Consider the following 20,000-nt stretch of genomic DNA (forward strand, 5'->3'; position numbering starts at 1 on the left):
GACTGGGAAAACAACAAACTGTTGAAATGCATCCGCCGCATCGATTGTGGTCCGTGGAAGGTGTAAAAACAGATACTTATGCTGGCTAACATGGTGGATAGCATTTCATAAACGGCTGCTGTTCACCAAGGGATAGGGTTTCTCTCTGCTGTACACACTGGAGAGACATTGTCAGACATTCAAAGAGGACAGACAAGCTGATGCAATTAGAGTTCTACAGTTGCCAAACAAGTGAAATGTAAGCATTTTGTTAGCATTAGCTTCACTGCACAGAACTGTACTGTTAGCCATTGGCTGCTATTAGCTTCTTTTAGAATTAGCTTCAGGGTACAGCGCTGCACTGTTGAATGAGCCCACTATTATGTTGTGTGCTGCTATTAGTGCCATTACAAAGCACTAAAGGGTTAGCATGTATCTACACTGTAGCATGTTGCTGGTATTAGTGACATTACACAGCGCTAAAGGTTTAGCATGTATCTCCACTGTAGCATGTTGCTGCTATAAGTGCCATTACACAGCGCTAAAGGGTTAGCATGTATCTCCACTGTAGCATGTTGCTGCTATAAGTGCCATTACACAGCGCTAAAGGGTTAGCATGTATCTCCACTGTAGCATGTTGCTGCTATAAGTGCCATTACACAGCGCTAAAGGGTTAGCATGTATCTCCACTGTAGCATGTTGCTGCTATAAGTGCAATTACACAGCACTAAAAGGTTAGCATGTATCTCCACTGTAGCATGTTGCTGCTATAAGTGCCATTACAAAGCGCTAAAGGGTTAGCATGTATCTCCACTGTAGCATGTTGCTGCTATAAGTGCCATTACACAGCGCTAAAGGGTTAGCATGTATCTCCAATGTAGCATGTTGCTGCTATAAGTGCCATTACACAGCGCTAAAGGGTTAGCATGTATCTCCACTGTAGCATGTTGCTGCTATTAGTGCCATTACACAGCGCTAAAGGGTTAGCATGTATCTCCACTGTAGCATGTTGCTGCTATAAGTGCCATTACAGAGCACTAAAGGGTTAGCATGTATCTCCACTGTAGCATGTTGCTGCTATAAGTGCCATTACACAGCGCTAAAGGGTTAGTATGTATCTCCACTGTAGCATGTTGCTGCTATAAGTGCCATTACACAGCGCTAAAGGGTTAGCATGTATCTCCACTGTAGCATGTTGCTGCTATAAGTGCCATTACACAGCGCTAAAGGGTTAGCATGTATCTCCACTGTAGCATGTTGCTGCTATAAGTGCCATTACAAAGCGCTAAAGGGTTAGCATGTATCTCCACTGTAGTATGTTGCTGCTATAAGTGCCATTACACAGCGCTAAAGGGTTAGCATGTATCTCCACTGTAGCATGTTGCTGCTATAAGTGCCATTACACAGCGCTAAAGGGTTAGCATGTATCTCCACTGTAGCATGTTGCTGCTATAAGTGCCATTACACAGCGCTAAAGGGTTAGCATGTATCTCCACTGTAGCATGTTGCTGCTATAAGTGCCATTACACAGCGCTAAAGGGTTAGCATGTATCTCCACTGTAGCATGTTGCTGCTATAAGTGCCATTACACAGCGCTAAAGGGTTAGCATGTATCTCCACTGTAGCGTGTTGACTATCTGATGGTCACAGCTTGGGGCACTGAGGCACATACTATTAGGGACTTGTTGTCGGCCTTGAGGTGATATAAACCATTTCTAGCGTCCACTGCCTCCATGGGGGGAAATATCCCCGGCACCCGCAAAGACAAACACCCTTTCCCCACTGATCACCATCATTTCACTCTTCATCCACTAATCAATTCTGCATGTCTTCCCCTGATACAGTGAACTAGCACATATTTAACATGGCGGAATGGGGCCGGATAGCGCTGCCGTGTGTGTTTGAGGAGCTTTGCTAAAACAATAAGAGCAGGAGTGATACGGCGGGCCAACGGCAGTGTCTAAGAAAGGTTGCGGTTAATTAATGAGGAAGTGGTTGTTGGAGATAGGTGCCCCGAGCATGCTGGGACTCCCTACAGAGAGAAATGGGGCTGCAGGACTACACCTCCCACAATGCCTAGCGCCAACCCAGAGCCCTGGAATACAGGAAACTGTGATGTTTGGGTGCTGAAGAGGAAAAGAGAGAGAGTTGAGAGGAGGAAGAGAAGTGAGAGAGAGAGAGAGAGAGAGAGAGAGAGAGAGAGAGAGAGAGAGAGAGAGAGAGAGAGAGAGAGAGAGAGAGAGAGAGAGAGAGAGAGAGAGAGAGAGAGAGAGAGAGAGAGAGAGAGAGAGAGAGAGAGAGGGGGGGTGGGAGGGTGTTGTATCTTCAATATCATTGAGCATATTTATGAGAGGGGGGGAAACAACTTTTATGACTCAGAGCTCTGGAGGGCTTTGGCACTTCTGCTGACTTTCTAGTGGGACAAGTTATTGTCCTCAGGCACACACGCCCCTCTCCCTCTCTCCCTCCTTCCCTCTTTCCCTCCTTCCCTCCTTCCCTCTCTTCCAAATTTGACTGCCTTTGGCTTCTATCCATTCTACCCCCCGCTCCTCCTCCAACAGGCTCATCTAAGGGAGGAAGGATTTGTTTATGTGCAAAATATAAATACAGACAAGGCAGTATACAGCTGCATCTATGCATGGCAGCTAGTAATGAACTTGGGGGAGGGAGGGAGAGGGGAGAAGGGGAGAGAGGAGAGGGGGAGATGGGAGGATGGGAGGATGGGAGAAGGGAAGAGGGGAGAAGAGGAGAGGGGAGAGGGGGAGAAGGGGAGAGGGGAGAAGCAGAGAGGGAAGAGGGGAGAAGGGGAGAAGGGGAGAGGGGAGTTGCAGAGAGGGGAGAAGGGGAGAAGCAGAGAGGGGAGAATGGGAGAGGTGGAGAGGGGAGAAGGGGAAAGGGGAGAGGGGATAAGCAGAGAGGGGAGAATGGGAGAGGGGGAGAGGGGAGAGGGGAGAAGCAGAGAGGGGAGAAGGGGAGAAGGGGAGAAGGGGTGAGGCAAACCAACAGGTATGTAGTGCACAGGGTGAGAAGAGCAGAGGGTGTAGCCCTTCCAACTGTTCAGCTCTCAACACATGGAAGGGTGAATCACATGGCCAGGCAGCTGAACTTAGTGGAAGAGGGGACCAAAAGATCTCTGACAGAAATACGTTCTCTCTCTCTCTCTCCCTCCGTCGCATGGCTGACGTTTCTCTCTCTAAGCGTGCTTCCCTCTGACATTCTGCCACGTCTCCAGCTCACGTTGTGTGAAACTGATTGCTAGGCAATTGCCAGCCAATGCTGTACGCTGCTACAACACATGAGGTATGTGGTTATAAGATCCTAGTCTAAGCACATTGACACAGGCTACAAGATGCTAGCCTGAGCTAGTAGCTAACAACAACTTAGTTTAGTTTCCATCAATCTAAGGCATGTACAGTGTTCAGCTAACCCTCCTACCCTACTGGAGTAGTGAGATGACTAGAGGCTGTTTGAGGTGCACCAGGCATTTGCCAGTGAAACAGATGAGTGCAAAGCAAAGCAACACCATTGACAAACGAGGGGGCGCTTGGTTTGCCTGTTCTGAGAGCAGGCAGCTGAGGCTAAATGCCTTTAATGACATAACAAGGACAGAGTTGGTGGCCAAATCACACGGAACCACTGCGGTTCGCGCTCGTATTGCTTTGTTAGTAAAACAGGAGAGAAACCCCCCCCCCTAAAATCACTGTCCACCGCTCCTTTCCTGTACCTCCCTCCCTCCATCCATCCTCCTCTCCTCTCCTCCACCAATCGATTGCTCCCTCATTGACATTCAGCACATTTAGTGACTAAGCTTTTTTTCTCTTCTCTTTCCTCTGCAGGCTTTAATGAAAACGGTGCACTTGATTACACATGGAGAGCGTAAACTGGGGCCGCTCTCTCATCTCCTGGGATGAGAGTTGTAGAGTCGGGTTGGAGGATAAAAGGGCATGGAATAAAGAGGAAACATGCACATCACAGTGTCCTTGGAACTCAAATTCCCAGGGAGCCGAGTGTCAGAATGAAGGGCGTGTAGAGAGAAGGGGAAAAGCCACGGAGCTTCTAGAGGGGAGAGGGGTGTGTATATGTGTTTCAAACAGCTGCAGACTCACACAACCAAACACACACAGACACGTAGGAAAGAAGAGACACCTTCTCATCTGAACCGTCGCGTCGTCGCTAACCCAGTTCCATCTTAGGCTATTATGGCGATGAGCGGTGAGGGGACTGACATCTGGTGGCTGATGACATGCCGGGAGACTGGCGAGGAGGCATGAGATGACGGGAGGCTTTGCAACTTCAACTTTTTATTCGACTCACAAAGGAGCCGCGTTCCCCAGCATTGTGTCTCCCATGATCAATGTTCAGTCGTTTTAGAAAAGAGACGTAATGAAAGAAGCCAACAGGGCCCGCCACGCAAATTAAACCCTGACGAAATTCATCAGACAACTTCCCCTCTATCGCATCTTGTTTTTATTCAGTCTTTTTAGAGCTTTTTTATGTTTTGTATTAAAAAAGGGCAACGATGTCTCTTTGGTTTTACATCACAGGCCCACAGTCATGCAGTCTCTGTCTCTTTCTCTCTCTCAACCTCTCTCTTTCTCTCTCTGTCTCGCTCTCTCTCTATCGCTTGCTCTTTCTTTCTCTCTCTATCTCCCTCTTTCTCTCTCTCTTTCTCTCACCCTCTCTCTCTGTCTCGCTCTCTCTATGTCGCTTGCCCTTTCTTTCTCTCTATATCTCCCTCTTTCTCTCTCTGTCTTTGTCTTCTCTCTTGTCTCGCCTGTTTTGTTTTCCTTCTTCAGACACTCCAGCGTTTTTGAACTGCCATCTTGAAACAGAGACTTGAGTCCAGTTTCTGTTTGAGATACAATTTCTGGGCACAGGGGCACTGATCCCCCTAAAAATAATTTGTGTTCCTTTGGCCCCGGGCTGCTGGACTTGGCAGGGGACTGGCAGAAGAGAGTGGTGAAGGGGGGGGGGGCACGACTCTGGAGACTCACATCACTGTCTGAACCGTGTTTTCTCCGCTAGCTTTTAGATCAGCATTCAACACCCCCAGCAACACTATGGATGCTGACGCTAGGCAGGGATGGTTGTTGATTTATGCCAGAGTTGGGGAGCCATCTTGGATAAGACAGGGAACTTAATGTTGGAGTGCTCTCGCTGTCCCTGCATGAGTTGGTGTGTGTCTGTGCACATGATTGAATACATGAATGCAGGTGTGTCTCTGTCTATTAGGATGTGTCCCTGTGTCAGCACTGCCAGTAGGGGCTGGGGGCTCCAGGGTGAGATCAGAAGAGGGGGAGAGATAATGGGAGAAGAGAGGAGAGGAGGGTAGAAGGGTCCATCTGTCACTAAGCCCAGTGATAATGTGTGTTTCCCTGGACAGTGAAATCCACCTCGCCTCCCTCTCTCCCGACCCACCAATCATGTATGGCCCTACCACTGAGACCACTAACCCCGTCAACACACAGCCATTAGTACGAGGGGAGTGTGTAGGGGCTAGAGGGGTGTGTGTAGGGGCTAGAGGGGTGTGTAGGGGCTAGAGGGGTGTGTGTTAGGGGCTAGTGTTGTGTGTAGGGGCTAGAGGGGTGTGTGTAGGGGCTAGAGGGGTGTGTGTAGGGGCTAGAGGGGTGTGTGTAGGGTCTAGAGGTGTGTTATGAGATGTCATGCGGATATATAGCACTGCCTGGTCATGAAACATGACTAGGGTCGGTGTGGGGATCCTGAGGGGAAAACAAACACACACACATTCACACACAAAAGCAGGGTGATTTGTAGTAATGAACCGACCTTCGCTTATTTAAACCAACGCCTGTTGCTCTCCCCGATCGCCAATTACCATTTCGTGTGCGTGGCGAAAAATCCCATAATCCTTTGGGAACGACAGTGTAGCTGAGATAAAAATCCACTTATTAGGTCTGTGTGGAGAAGCGACGGTGGGAGGGAGGGATTGCAAGGGGGGCAGAGGGCTCTCTCCCCCTCTCTCTCTCTCTGTCTCTCTCTCTCTATCTCTCTCTCTCTCTCTCTCTCCCTCTCTCTCCCCCTCTCTCCCTCTCTCCCTCTCTCTCTCTCTCTCTCCCTCTCCCTCTCTCTCTCTCCCTCTCTCTCTCTCTCTCTCTCCCTCCCTCTCTCTCTCCCTCTCTCCCTCTCCCCTGATCTAGACTTCAAAGCTGTCAGACCCCCCAGGCCCTTTTAAGATGTTTATTGCACCTCAACTTAATAAGGAACCATATTGAGTCATCTGAACCACACCCCACTGCAGACGCCACCGCACCCCACTGCAGACGCCACCGCACCCCACTGCAGACGCCACCTCACCCCACTGCAGACCCCACCGCACCCCACTGCAGACGCCACCACACCACACTGCAGACGCCACCACACCACACTGCAGACGCCACCGCACCCCACTGCAGACGGCACCACATCCCACTGCAGACGCCACCACACCCCACTGCAAACGCCACCACACCACACTGCAGATGCCACCACACCCCACTGCAGACGCCACTGCAGACGCCACCGCACGCCACTGCAGACGCCACCGCACCCCACTGCAGACGCCACCGCACGCCACTGCAGACGGCACCACACCCCACTGCAGGCGCCACCACACCCCACTGCAGACGCCACCACACCCCACTGCAGACGCCACCGCACGCCACTGCAGACGCCACCGCACCCCACTGCAGACGCCACCGCACGCCACTGCAGACGCCACCGCACCCCACTGCAGACGCCACCGCACCCCACTGCAGACGCCACCGCACCCCACTGCAGACGCCACCGCACCCCACTGCAGACGCCACCGCACCCCACTGCAGACGCCACCGCACCCCACTGCAGACGCCACCGCACGCCACTGCAGACGCCACCGCACCCCACTGCAGACGCCACCGCACCCCACTGCAGACGCCACCGCACCCCACTGCAGACGCCACCGCACGCCACTGCAGACGCCACCGCACCCCACTGCAGACGCCACCGCACCCCACTGCAGACGCCACCGCACCCCACTGCAGACGCCACCGCACCCCACTGCAGACGCCACCGCACCCCACTGCAGACGCCACCGCACCCCACTGCAGACGCCACCGCACCCCACTGCAGACGCCACCGCACCCCACTGCAGGCGCCACCGCACCCCACTGCAGGCGCCACCGCACCCCACTGCAGACGCCACCACACCCCACTGCAGACGCCACCGCACCCCACTGCAGGCGCCACCACACCAATAGTCAACACACCTCTTTCTGAAGGCTGTGTAGCTGCGTGTAGTAGTATTGTCTCTGGGAGAGTTTACGTGAGTGTGTGTGTGTGTTTCTGCCTGAATTCTGTGCGTGTGCGTGTGCGTGTGCGTGTGTGTGTGTGTGTGTGTCTGCCAGAATCATGTGTGTGAGTGACCCAGTTGTGAGCTAGCCAACCCGTTTTCCTGCTCTGCTGCAAAGAGAGGAGAGAGCAGCGCTGGTCACCCCAGGAGACCCAACGCTGGGCCCTGATTGGCTGTTGGAGTCTCACCTGCATCATGTTCTTTACTGTTACAGGGACATCTAGACTGAGACTCATAAATCACACAGAGAGGGAGGGAGGGAGGGAGGGAGGGAGGGAGGGAGGGAGGGAGGGAGGGAGGGAGGGAGGGAGGGAGGGAGGGAGGGAGGGAGGGAGGGATGATGACAGCGTTAGGTATGCAGTACAGCAGAAGCTGACACAGACCAGGAGAGTGTAATAGATAATTGACTTAATGAACGATCTCTACCATCAGTAGGACATCAGTGGGTTAGAGATGATGTAATGCATGATGTCTGAAGATAACATGACGGCTGTAACTTCAACAAATCTCCAACGACAACTTCTGTGGGTTGGAAAACCATATTCCACAATACAAGGATGAAAGTAGACACTCACACACACACACACACACACACTCACAGACACACACGTACTACACAATACACACCTCTTTTGGACTAATTAAAACAATGCAAGTTTTTACCACGGATACAAAATAAAGATCATTTGTATAACCTTTCACAGCGGTGTTTAATTAAAGCATATCAACTTGGAGTTTTAATGACATGTTTGAGGGAGAGCGTTAACAGTCTGCTACACAGTCATTACTGGAGAGTGTTAACAGTCTGCTACACAGTCATTACTGGAGAGTGTTAACAGTCTGCTACACAGTCATTACTGGAGAGTGTTAACAGTCTGCTACACAGTCATTACTGGAGAGTCAAGCAGTTCTTCCTGCATCTGAAAAGAGCCGCGTTTCGATGCTTATCGGATGACTGTTCACAATTCATGTCAGGGTTGGCGGAGTGTGAGTGTGAGTGTGTGAGTGTGAGTGTGTATGGTGTGTGATTGTGAGTGTGTGAGTGTGAGTGTGTATGGTGTGTGTGTTGATTCTAGGGCATCTTGGTACATCAATAGGTCCTCTAGACTGTGATACTTCAGCACCAGTCTGCACAGCTCGGGATACTTTATCATTTCAAATCACATTGTATTAGTGCCCCGAATACAACAGCTGTAGACCTTACAGTGAAATGCTTACTTACCAGCCCCTAACCAACAAGGCCGTTTTAAAAAATATGGATAAGAATAAGAAATAAAATGAAATAAAAAAGTAAGTAAAGAACAGCAGTAAAATAAGAATAGCGAGACTATATACAGGGGGGTACCGGTACAGAGTCAATGTGCGGGGGCACCGGTTAGTTGAGGTAATATGTACATGTAGGTAGAGTTATTAAAGGGACAATGCATAGATGATAACAACAGAGAGTAGCAGTGGTGTAAAAGAGGGGGAGAGGAGCAATGCAAATAGTCTGGGTGGCCATTTGATTAGATATTCAGGAGTCTTATGACTTGGGGGTAGAGGCTGTTTAGAAGCCTCTTGGACCTTGACTTGGCGCTCTGGTACCGCTTGCCGTGCGGTAGCAGAGAGAATTTCATTCCCCTTGGTTGAATGGCTGTAGAATACAAATAGCTTGGTCCAATTGGATGAACAAGTCGTGGTGTGATTTGATAGGTAGGTTTTGTCTTATGAGGTTATTGGTTGTCGTGCTTTTGTTGGCTTTGGAGTGTGTTTGGTTGTGGAGCGATGTTTGTGTAGAAGACTTTTGTTCTGTGTGTGTGTGTGTGTGTGTGTGTGTGTGTGTGTGTGTGTGTGTGTGTGTGCGTGCGTGCGTGCGTGCGTGCGTGCGTGCGTGTGTGTGTGTGTGGGTTATAGTGCCTCTCTGGGCTGCGTCTCTGTTGGTGTGATTAATGACTGTGTCGTAGAGGAAGACACAGAGCTCTGCAGTGCTGCCAGGTGTAAACTGCTCCAATTCTTCACTTCTCCCTCCACACCCACTAATGTCCGCTTCACTTTGCTCTAGCAACACCACAGCTACAATCAACCAACAACTAGGCTGCATACCCAGCAGAGCTACAATCAACCAACAACTAGGCTGCATACCCAGCAGAGCTACAATCAACCAACAACTAGGCTGCATACCCAGCAGAGCTACAATCAACCAACAACTAGGCTGCATACCCAGCATAGCATCAATCAACCAACAACTAGGCTGCATACCCAGCACAGCATCAATCAACCAACAACTAGGCTGCATACCCAGCACAGCATCAATCAACCAACAACTAGGCTGCATACCCAGCAGAGCTACAATCAACCAACAACTAGGCTGCATACCCAGCAGAGCTACAATCAACCAACAACTAGGCTGCATACCCAGCACAGCATCAATCAACCAACAACTAGGCTGCATACCCAGCAGAGCTACAATCAACCAACAACTAGGCTGCATACCCAGCAGAGCATCAATCAACCAACAACTAGGCTGCATACCCAGCAGAGCTACAATCAACCAACAACTAGGCTGCATACCCAGCAGAGCTACAATCAACCAACAACTAGGCTGCATACCCAGCACAGCAACAATCAACCAACAACTAGGCTGCATACCCAGCAGAGCTACAATCAACCAACAACTAGGCTGCATACCCAGCACAGCAACAATCAACCAACAACTAGGCTGCATACCCAGCACAGCATCAATCAACCAACAACTAGGCTGCATACCCAGCAGAGCATCAATCAACCAACAACTAGGCTGCATACCCAGCAGAGCTACAATCAACCAACAACTAGGCTGCATACCCAGCAGAGCTTCAATCAACCAACAACTAGGCTGCATACCCAGCACAGCATCAATCAACCAACAACTAGGCTGCATACCCAGCAGAGCTTCAATCAACCAACAACTAGGCTGCATACCCAGCAGAGCTACAATCAACCAACAACTAGGCTGCATACCCAGCACAGCATCAATCAACCAACAACTAGGCTGCATACCCAGCAGAGCTACAATCAACCAACAACTAGGCTGCATACCCAGCAGAGCTACAATCAACCAACAACTAGGCTGCATACCCAGCAGAGCTACAATCAACCAACAACTAGGCTGCATACCCAGCAGAGCATCAATCAACCAACAACTAGGCTGCATACCCAGCAGAGCTTCAATCAACCAACAACTAGGCTGCATACCCAGCAGAGCTTCAATCAACCAACAACTAGGCTGCATACCCAGCAGAGCTTCAATCAACCAACAACTAGGCTGCATACCCAGCAGAGCTTCAATCAACCAACAACTAGGCTGCATACCCAGCAGAGCATCAATCAACCAACAACTAGGCTGCATACCCAGCAGAGCTACAATCAACCAACAACTAGGCTGCATACCCAGCAGAGCTTCAATCAACCAACAACTAGGCTGCATACCCAGCAGAGCTACAATCAACCAACAACTAGGCTGCATACCCAGCAGAGCATCAATCAACCAACAACTAGGCTGCATACCCAGCAGAGCATCAATCAACCAACAACTAGGCTGCATACCCAGCAGAGCATCAATCAACCAACAACTAGGCTTCATACCCAGCAGAGCTACAATCAACCAACAACTAGGCTGCATACCCAGCAGAGCATCAATCAACAAAACAACAACTCATTCAACAGCCTTTCTAAAATTGTCATGTAAAAAGACATCCTACAACCCTACCTAACTACCTAACAGTAAACTGCTCTCACTCGACAACCAACCAACTGGCCTCTCCAAGATCTCACTATACCACCCTAAACAACAATAAAAGCAGCACTCATTTTTAGGGGGGCAAAAGTGCCAGGTCACATGGTCTGAAATGACTTGGGCCCCGAATCCCATCCACTCAAAGAGACCTAAGCGTACAGCACTAGGAGCCAAAACCAGTACTAGGAACCTAACCAATACTAGGAACCAAACCCAATACTAGGAACCTAACCAATACTAGGAACCAAACCCAGTACTAGGAACCAAACCCAAAACTACAAACCAAACCCAATACTAGGAACCAAAACCAGTACTAGGAACCAAACCCAGTACTACAAACCAAACCCAATACTAGGAACCAAAACCAGTACTAGGAACCAAACCCAGTACTACAAACCAAACCCAGTACTACAAACCAAACCCAGTACTAGGAACCAAAACCAGTACTAGGAACCAAACCCAGTACTAGGAACCAAAACCAGTACTAGGAACCAAACCCAATACAAGGAACCAAAACCAGTACTACAAACCAAACCTAGTACTACGAACCAAACCCAATACTACAAACCGTACCCAGTACTAGGAACCAAACCCAGTACTAGGAACCAAACCCAGTACTAGGAACCAAACCCAGTACTACAAACCAAACCCAGTACTACGAACCAAACCCAGTACTAGGAACCAAACCCAGTACTACAAACCAAACCCAATACTAGGAACCAAACCCAGTACTAGGAACCAAAACCAGTACTAGGAACCAAACCCAATACTAGGAACCAAAACCAGTACTAGGAACCAAACCCAATACAAGGAACCAAAACCAGTACTACAAACCAAACCTAGTACTACGAACCAAACCCAATACTACAAACCAAACCCAGTACTAGGAACCAAACCCAGTACTAGGAACCAAACCCAGTACTAGGAACCAAACCCAGTACTACAAACCAAACCCAGTATTACAAACCAAACCCAATACTAGGAACCAAACCCAGTACTAGGAACCAAACCCAGTACTAGGAACCAAACCCAATACTAGGAACCAAACCCAGTACTACAAACCAAACCCAGTATTACAAACCAAACCCAATACTAGGAACCAAACCCAGTACTACAAACCAAACCCAGTACTACGAACCAAACCCAATACTAGGAACCAAACCCAGTACTACGAACCAAACCCAATACTAGGAACCAAACCCAATACTACAAACCAAACCCAATACTACGAACCAAACCCAATACAAGGAACCAAACCCAGTACTACGAACCAAACCCAGTACTAGGAACCAAACCCAGTACTACGAACCAAACCCAGGACTACGAACCAAACTCAGTACTACGGACCAAACCCAATACTACGAACCAAACCCAATACTACAAACCAAACCCAGTACTACGAACCAAACCCAATACTACGAACCAAACCCAGTACTACGAACCAAACCCAATACTAAGGACAAAACCCAGTACTACGAACCAAACCCAATACTATGAACCAAACCCAGTACTACGAACCAAACCCAATATTAGGAACCAAACCCAGTACTAGAAACCAAACCCAGTACCAGGAACCAAACCCAGTACTAGGAACCAAACCCAGTACTAGGAACCAAACCCAGTACTAGGAACCAAACCCAATACTACAAACCAAATCCAGTACTAGGAACCAAACCCAATACTACAAACCAAACCCAGTACTAGGAACCAAACCCAGTACTACAAACCAAACCCAATACTAGGAACCAAACACAGTACTACAAACCAAACCCAATACTTTGAACCAAACCCAGTACTACAAACCAAACCCAATACTATGAACCAAACCCAGTACTACGAACCAAACCCAGTACTACAAACCAAACCCAGTACTAGGAACCAAACCCAGTACTAGGAACCAAACCCAGTACTACAAACCAAACCCAATACTATGAACCAAACCCAGTACTACGAACCAAACCCAGTACTACGAACCAAACCCAGTACTACAAACCAAACCCAGTACTACGAACCAAACCCAGTACTACAAACCAAACCCAGTACTACAAACCAAACCCTATACTATGAACCAAACCCAAGGTGCCATCATGCCAGGAAGACCCAGTGAAGCCAGAATCACGTTAAGTGGCCAAACGTAGTTGAACATTGCAGATAGAAATTCCATGAATAGATCCCACGTGATTCCTTAATCTACATGTCAGAGAGGCATGTTTGTTCTACAAAACATTTTCTATCTGAACATTCCAAAACGTTCTGTCCTGCTGAATGCACCCCTACCATGGTTAGAGTTTGGCCCCTCCCAGAGGGGTTTGGTCTCCCTGGTCTCAGCGCTCTTAATGTTCCCTTTACAGCGGTTTAAAGGGAGTAGGCCTATCTCGTAACCCTCTTCAATGAGCTCCTTGTAAACACAGGGCTCTGCCAGCATTTTCAGCCGGCCAGGCCGGCAGACAGCATACAGACATGGTAATTATGACGGAGAGAAAGGAAACGGAGGCGATATGTGAGAAACAGCTGCTTCACTTGTTTTGTTGTGAGGCAGACGGATAGAGAGTTCCTCTGTTTCCTCCTAGCACACATCCCCTTTTTCTATTACGCTCTGGCTTTTTATTTACCTCTCTGGTGTCAAAATGCCATTTCAGTCTTTCTGATACACACATACAGTACATGTAGGCATAGATGAGGAATGGATGGAATTGTATACACCCTTGGCACACACACACACACCTCTACTGTCTGTCATCCCTACTGGCATCCTATCAAGCACACTATCGGAGGGGAGAGAGTTCAATTCCCCTCCATGCCACCGCAGTGCCACTTCCAGCTCCAATAACTCCAATAACTCCAATAACTGCCAGATATGGGGAGTATTCAGCAGTATTTTGTTCAGGTTGGGAGTGAGTGAGCAGCTATTTCCCTCTCGTGCTGCCTACTATCTATCTGCACTGAGGAGCACCAACCCTTCACTCCACTCTGACTAGATGGCCCAGGCACTCAAATCATTCATGGATGAATAGGCCTTCACAGATACTTATTCTTCGGAATGAGAACAGAGACAGACATTTTCTCGCTTACTCTTTCTCCTATCTCCTCTCTCTCTCTCTCTCTCTGTCTCCCTCTCTCTCCCTCTTTCTCTCTCTCTCCTATCTATCCACTCTCTCTCTCCCCTTTTCCCTTTAAAAAAAAGGCAGATAGCAAAGTCTAAGCAGAGAAAGGAAAGTGTCATGTCGGAATGATAATTAGCTTTTCGGGAAAAGGTCAAATGCACCAAACTCATTTCTGGAATGAAGCACTCATATTGATTTGACTCATTTTGTTTGCGTGACGTGAAATAGCAAAGAGTTGAAAACCATCAGAGAATCAGAGGGACATGACACGTCACTATGGCACTACAACTTAAACTACAAGTCCCATGATTCATAGCTGGAGGCGAGCCCTTGGTGACAAACTGTGGTGATGCTGTAATGCAGCCAGGGTTGTGTGTGCACTGTCACCCTCCTCAGCCATCGTGGGTTATCCATTATGAACCAGCCGGCAGAGAGAGACAGTGAAAGGAAAAGGCCAAGCTAAAAGTAACTAGCCTCTATAAATACCCCCAGAATCACACGCATGAGGTGTGGAGCTATTTGTTATTACATTTGTGTGATAAAACACACACGCGGCCATCTACTGTGTTGTAGAGTGGTTGTGTTTATGTTATGTATCCAGCCTGTCTGTTTCTCTGTGTTGTAGAGTGGTTGTGTTTATGTTATGTATCCAGCCTGTCTGTTTCTCTGTGTTGTAGAGTGGTTGTGTTTATGTTATGTATCCAGCCTGTCTGTTTCTCTGTGTTGTAGAGTGGTTGTGTTTATGTTATGTATCCAGCCTGTCTGTTTCTCTGTGTTGTAGAGTGGTTGTGTTTATGTTATGTATCCAGCCTGTCTGTTTCTCTGTGTTGTAGAGTGGTTGTGTTTATGTTATGTATCCAGCGTGTCTGTGTCTCTGTGTTGTAGAGTGGTTGTGTTTATGTTATGTATCCAGCGTGTCTGTGTCTCTGTGTTGTAGAGTGGTTGTGTTTATGTTATGTATCCAGCGTGTCTGTGTCTCTGTGTTGTAGAGTGGTTGTGTTTATGTTATGTATCCAGCGTGTCTGTGTCTCTGTGTTGTAGAGTGGTTGTGTTTATGTTATGTATCCAGCGTGTCTGTGTCTCTGTGTTGTAGAGTGGTTGTGTTTATGTTATGTATCCAGCCTGTCTGTTTCTCTGTGTTGTAGAGTGGTTGTGTTTATGTTATGTATCCAGTGTGTCTGTGTCTCTGTGTTGTAGAGTGGTTGTGTTTATGTTATGTATCCAGCCTGTCTGTTTCTCTGTGTTGTAGAGTGGTTGTGTTTATGTTATGTATCCAGCGTGTCTGTGTCTCTGTGTTGTAGAGTGGTTGTGTTTATGTTATGTATCCAGCCTGTCTGTGTCTCTGTGTTGTAGAGTGGTTGTGTTTATGTTATGTATCCAGCGTGTCTGTGTCTCTGTGTTGTAGAGTGGTTGTGTTTATGTTATGTATCCAGCCTGTCTGTGTCTCTGTGTTGTAGATTGGTTGTGTTTATGTTATGTATCCAGCCTGTCTGTTTCTCTGTGTTGTAGAGTGGTTGTGTTTATGTTATGTATCCAGCCTGTCTGTGTCTCTGTGTTGTAGAGTGGTTGTGTTTAAGTTATGTATCCAGTGTGTCTGTTTCTCTGTGTTGTAGAGTGGTTGTGTTTATGTTATGTACCCAGCCTGTCTGTGTCTCTGTGTTGTAGAGTGGTTGTGTTTAAGTTATGTATCCAGTGTGTCTGTTTCTCTGTCTTGTAGAGTGGTTGTGTTTATGTTATGTATCCAGTGTGTCTGTTTCTCTGTGTTGTAGAGTGGTTGTGTTTATGTTATGTATCCAGCCTGTCTGTTTCTCTGTGTTGTAGAGTGGTTGTGTTTATGTTATGTATCCAGCGTGTCTGTGTCTCTGTGTTGTAGAGTGGTTGTGTTTATGTTATGTATCCAGCGTGTCTGTGTCTCTGTGTTGTAGAGTGGTTGTGTTTATGTTATGTATCCAGCGTGTCTGTGTCTCTGTGTTGTAGAGTGGTTGTGTTTATGTTATGTATCCAGCGTGTCTGTGTCTCTGTGTTGTAGAGTGGTTGTGTTTATGTTATGTATCCAGTCTGTCTGTGTCTCTGTGTTGTAGAGTGGTTGTGTTTATGTTATGTATCCAGCCTGTCTGTTTCTCTGTGTTGTAGAGTGGTTGTGTTTATGTTATGTATCCAGCCTGTCTGTGTCTCTGTGTTGTAGAGTGGTTGTGTTTATGTTATGTATCCAGCCTGTCTGTTTCTCTGTGTTGTAGAGTGGTTGTGTTTATGTTATGTATCCAGTGTGTCTGTGTCTCTGTGTTGTAGAGTGGTTGTGTTTATGTTATGTATCCAGCCTGTCTGTTTCTCTGTGTTGTAGAGTGGTTGTGTTTATGTTATGTATCCAGCGTGTCTGTGTCTCTGTGTTGTAGAGTGGTTGTGTTTATGTTATGTATCCAGCCTGTCTGTGTCTCTGTGTTGTAGAGTGGTTGTGTTTATGTTATGTATCCAGCGTGTCTGTGTCTCTGTGTTGTAGAGTGGTTGTGTTTATGTTATGTATCCAGCCTGTCTGTGTCTCTGTGTTGTAGATTGGTTGTGTTTATGTTATGTATCCAGCCTGTCTGTTTCTCTGTGTTGTAGAGTGGTTGTGTTTATGTTATGTATCCAGCCTGTCTGTTTCTCTGTGTTGTAGAGTGGTTGTGTTTATGTTATGTATCCAGCCTGGCTGTTTCTCTGTGTTGTAGAGTGGTTGTGTTTATGTTATGTATCCAGCCTGTCTGTTTCTCTGTGTTGTAGAGTGGTTGTGTTTATGTTATGTATCCAGCCTGTCTGTTTCTCTGTGTTGTAGAGTGGTTGTGTTTATGTCATGTATCCAGCCTGTCTGTTTCTCTGTGTTGTAGAGTGGTTGTGTTTATGTTATGTATCCAGCCTGTCTGTTTCTCTGTGTTGTAGAGTGGTTGTGTTTATGTTATGTACCCAGCCTGTCTGTTTCTCTGTGTTGTAGAGTGGTTGTGTTTATGTTATGTATCCAGCCTGTCTGTTTCTCTGTGTTGTAGAGTGGTTGTGTTTATGTTATGTATCCAGCCTGTCTGTGTCTCTGTGTTGTAGAGTGGTTGTGTTTATGTTATGTATCCAGCCTGTCCGTGTCTCTGTGTTGTAGAGTGGTTGTGTTTATGTTATGTATCCAGCCTGTCTGTGTCTCTGTGTTGTAGAGTGGTTGTGTTTATGTTATGTATCCAGCCTGTCTGTGTCTCTGTGTTGTAGAGTGGTTGTGTTTATGTTATGTATCCAGCCTGTCTGTTTCTCTGTGTTGTAGAGTGGTTGTGTTTATGTTATGTACCCAGCCTGTCTGTGTCTCTGTGTTGTAGAGTGGTTGTGTTTAAGTTATGTATCCAGTGTGTCTGTTTCTCTGTGTTGTAGAGTGGTTGTGTTTATGTTATGTACCCAGCCTGTCTGTGTCTCTGTGTTGTAGAGTGGTTGTGTTTAAGTTATGTATCCAGTGTGTCTGTTTCTCTGTGTTGTAGAGTGGTTGTGTTTATGTTATGTATCCAGTGTGTCTGTTTCTCTGTGTTGTAGAGTGGTTGTGTTTATGTTATGTACCCAGCCTGTCTGTGTCTCTGTGTTGTAGAGTGGTTGTGTTTATGTTATGTATCCAGCCTGTCTGTTTCTCTGTGTTGTAGAGTGGTTGTGTTTATGTTATGTATCCAGTGTGTCTGTGTCTCTGTGTTGTAGAGTGGTTGTGTTTATGTTATGTATCCAGCCTGTCTGTTTCTCTGTGTTGTAGAGTGGTTGTGTTTATGTTATGTATCCAGCCTGTCTGTTTCTCTGTGTTGTAGAGTGGTTGTGTTTATGTTATGTTATGTTATCTCCAGGCCATTTCCGGAGACCTTCTCCCTTACCTCACCTCGCTCATCAACTCATCCTTGACCGCTGGCTACGTCCCTTCCGCCTTCAAGAGAGCGAGAGTTGCACCCCTGCTGAAAAAACCTACACTCGATCCCTCCGATGTCAACAACTACAGACCAGTATCCCTTCTTTCTTTTCTCTCCAAAACTCTTGAACGTGCCGTCCTTGGCCAGCTCTCCTGCTATCTCTCTCAGAATGACCTTCTTGATCCAAATCAGTCAGGTTTCAAGACTAGTCATTCAACTGAGACTGCTCTTCTCTGTGTCACGGAGGCGCTCCGCACTGCTAAAGCTAACTCTCTCTCCTCTGCTCTCATCCTTCTAGACCTATCGGCTGCCTTTGATACAGTGAACCATCAGATCCTCCTCTCCACCCTCTCCGAGTTGGGCATCTCCGGCGCGGCCCACGCTTGGATTGCGTCCTACCTGACAGGTCGCTCCTACCAGGTGGCGTGGCGAGAATCTGTCTCCGCACCACGTGCTCTCACCACTGGTGTCCCCCAGGGCTCTGTTCTAGGCCCTCTCCTATTCTCGCTATACACCAAGTCACTTGGCTCTGTCATATCCTCACATGGTCTCTCCTATCATTGCTATGCAGACGACACACAATTAATCTTCTCCTTTCCCCCTTCTGATAACCAGGTGGCGAATCGCATCTCTGCATGTCTGGCAGACATATCAGTGTGGATGACGGATCACCACCTCAAGCTGAACCTCGGCAAGACGGAGCTGCTCTTCCTCCCGGGGAAGGACTGCCCGTTCCATGATCTCGCCATCACGGTTGACAACTCCATTGTGTCCTCCTCCCAGAGTGCTAAGAACCTTGGCGTGATCCTGGACAACACGCTGTCGTTCTCAACTAACATCAAGGCGGTGACCCGTTCCTGTAGGTTCATGCTCTACAACATTCGCAGAGTACGACCCTGCCTCACACAGGAAGCGGCGCAGGTCCTAATCCAGGCACTTGTCATCTCCCGTCTGGACTACTGCAACTCGCTGTTGGCTGGGCTCCCTGCCTGTGCCATTAAACCCCTACAACTCATCCAGAACGCCGCAGCCCGTCTGGTGTTCAACCTTCCCAAGTTCTCTCACGTCACCCCGCTCCTCCGCTCTCTCCACTGGCTTCCAGTTGAAGCTCGCATCCGCTACAAGACCATGGTGCTTGCCTACGGAGCTGTGAGGGGAACGGCACCTCCGTACCTTCAGGCTCTGATCAGGCCCTACACCCAAACAAGGGCACTGCGTTCATCCACCTCTGGCCTGCTCGCCTCCCTACCTCTGAGGAAGTACAGCTCCCGCTCAGCCCAGTCAAAACTGTTCGCTGCTCTGGCACCCCAATGGTGGAACAAACTCCCCCACGACGCCAGGTCAGCGGAGTCAATCACCACCTTCCGGAAACACCTGAAACACCACCTCTTTAAGGAATACCTAGGATAGGATAAAGTAATCCTTCTACCCCCCCCCCCCCCCCCTTAAAAGAGTTAGATGCACTATTGTAAAGTGGTTGTTCCACTGGATATCATAAGGTGAATGCACCATCTTGTAAGTCGCTCTGGATAAGAGCGTCTGCTAAATGACTTAAATGTAAATGTAAATGTACCCAGCCTGTCTGTTTCTCTGTGTTGTAGAGTGGTTCTGTGTCTCTGTGTTGTAGAGTGGTTGTGTTTATGTTATGTATCCAGCCTGTCTCTGTCTCTGTGTTGTAGAGTGGTTGTGTTTATGTTATGTATCCAGCCTGTCTGTTTCTCTGTGTTGTAGAGTGGTTGTGTTTATGTTATGTATCCAGCCTGTCTGTTTCTCTGTGTTGTAGAGTGGTTGTGTTTATGTTATGTATCCAGCCTGTCTGTTTCTCTGTGTTGTAGAGTGGTTGTGTTTATGTTATGTATCCAGTGGGTCTGTTTCTCTGTGTTGTAGAGTGGTTGTGTTTATGTTATGTATCCAGCCTGTCTGTGTCTCTGTGTTGTAGAGTG

General features: G+C 47.9%; 1 protein-coding gene across 1 annotated transcript in view; it reads right to left on the reverse strand.

The window, feature by feature from the left end:
• The window catches only part of LOC120032105 (plexin-A4-like), a 311,274-nt gene that overhangs the window by 191,608 nt on the left and 99,666 nt on the right, over positions 1 to 20,000 (reverse strand). The window lies entirely within an intron of this gene.

This window comes from Salvelinus namaycush, chromosome 38, assembly GCF_016432855.1.
Source record: "Salvelinus namaycush isolate Seneca chromosome 38, SaNama_1.0, whole genome shotgun sequence".
Lineage (NCBI taxonomy): Eukaryota > Metazoa > Chordata > Actinopteri > Salmoniformes > Salmonidae > Salvelinus > Salvelinus namaycush.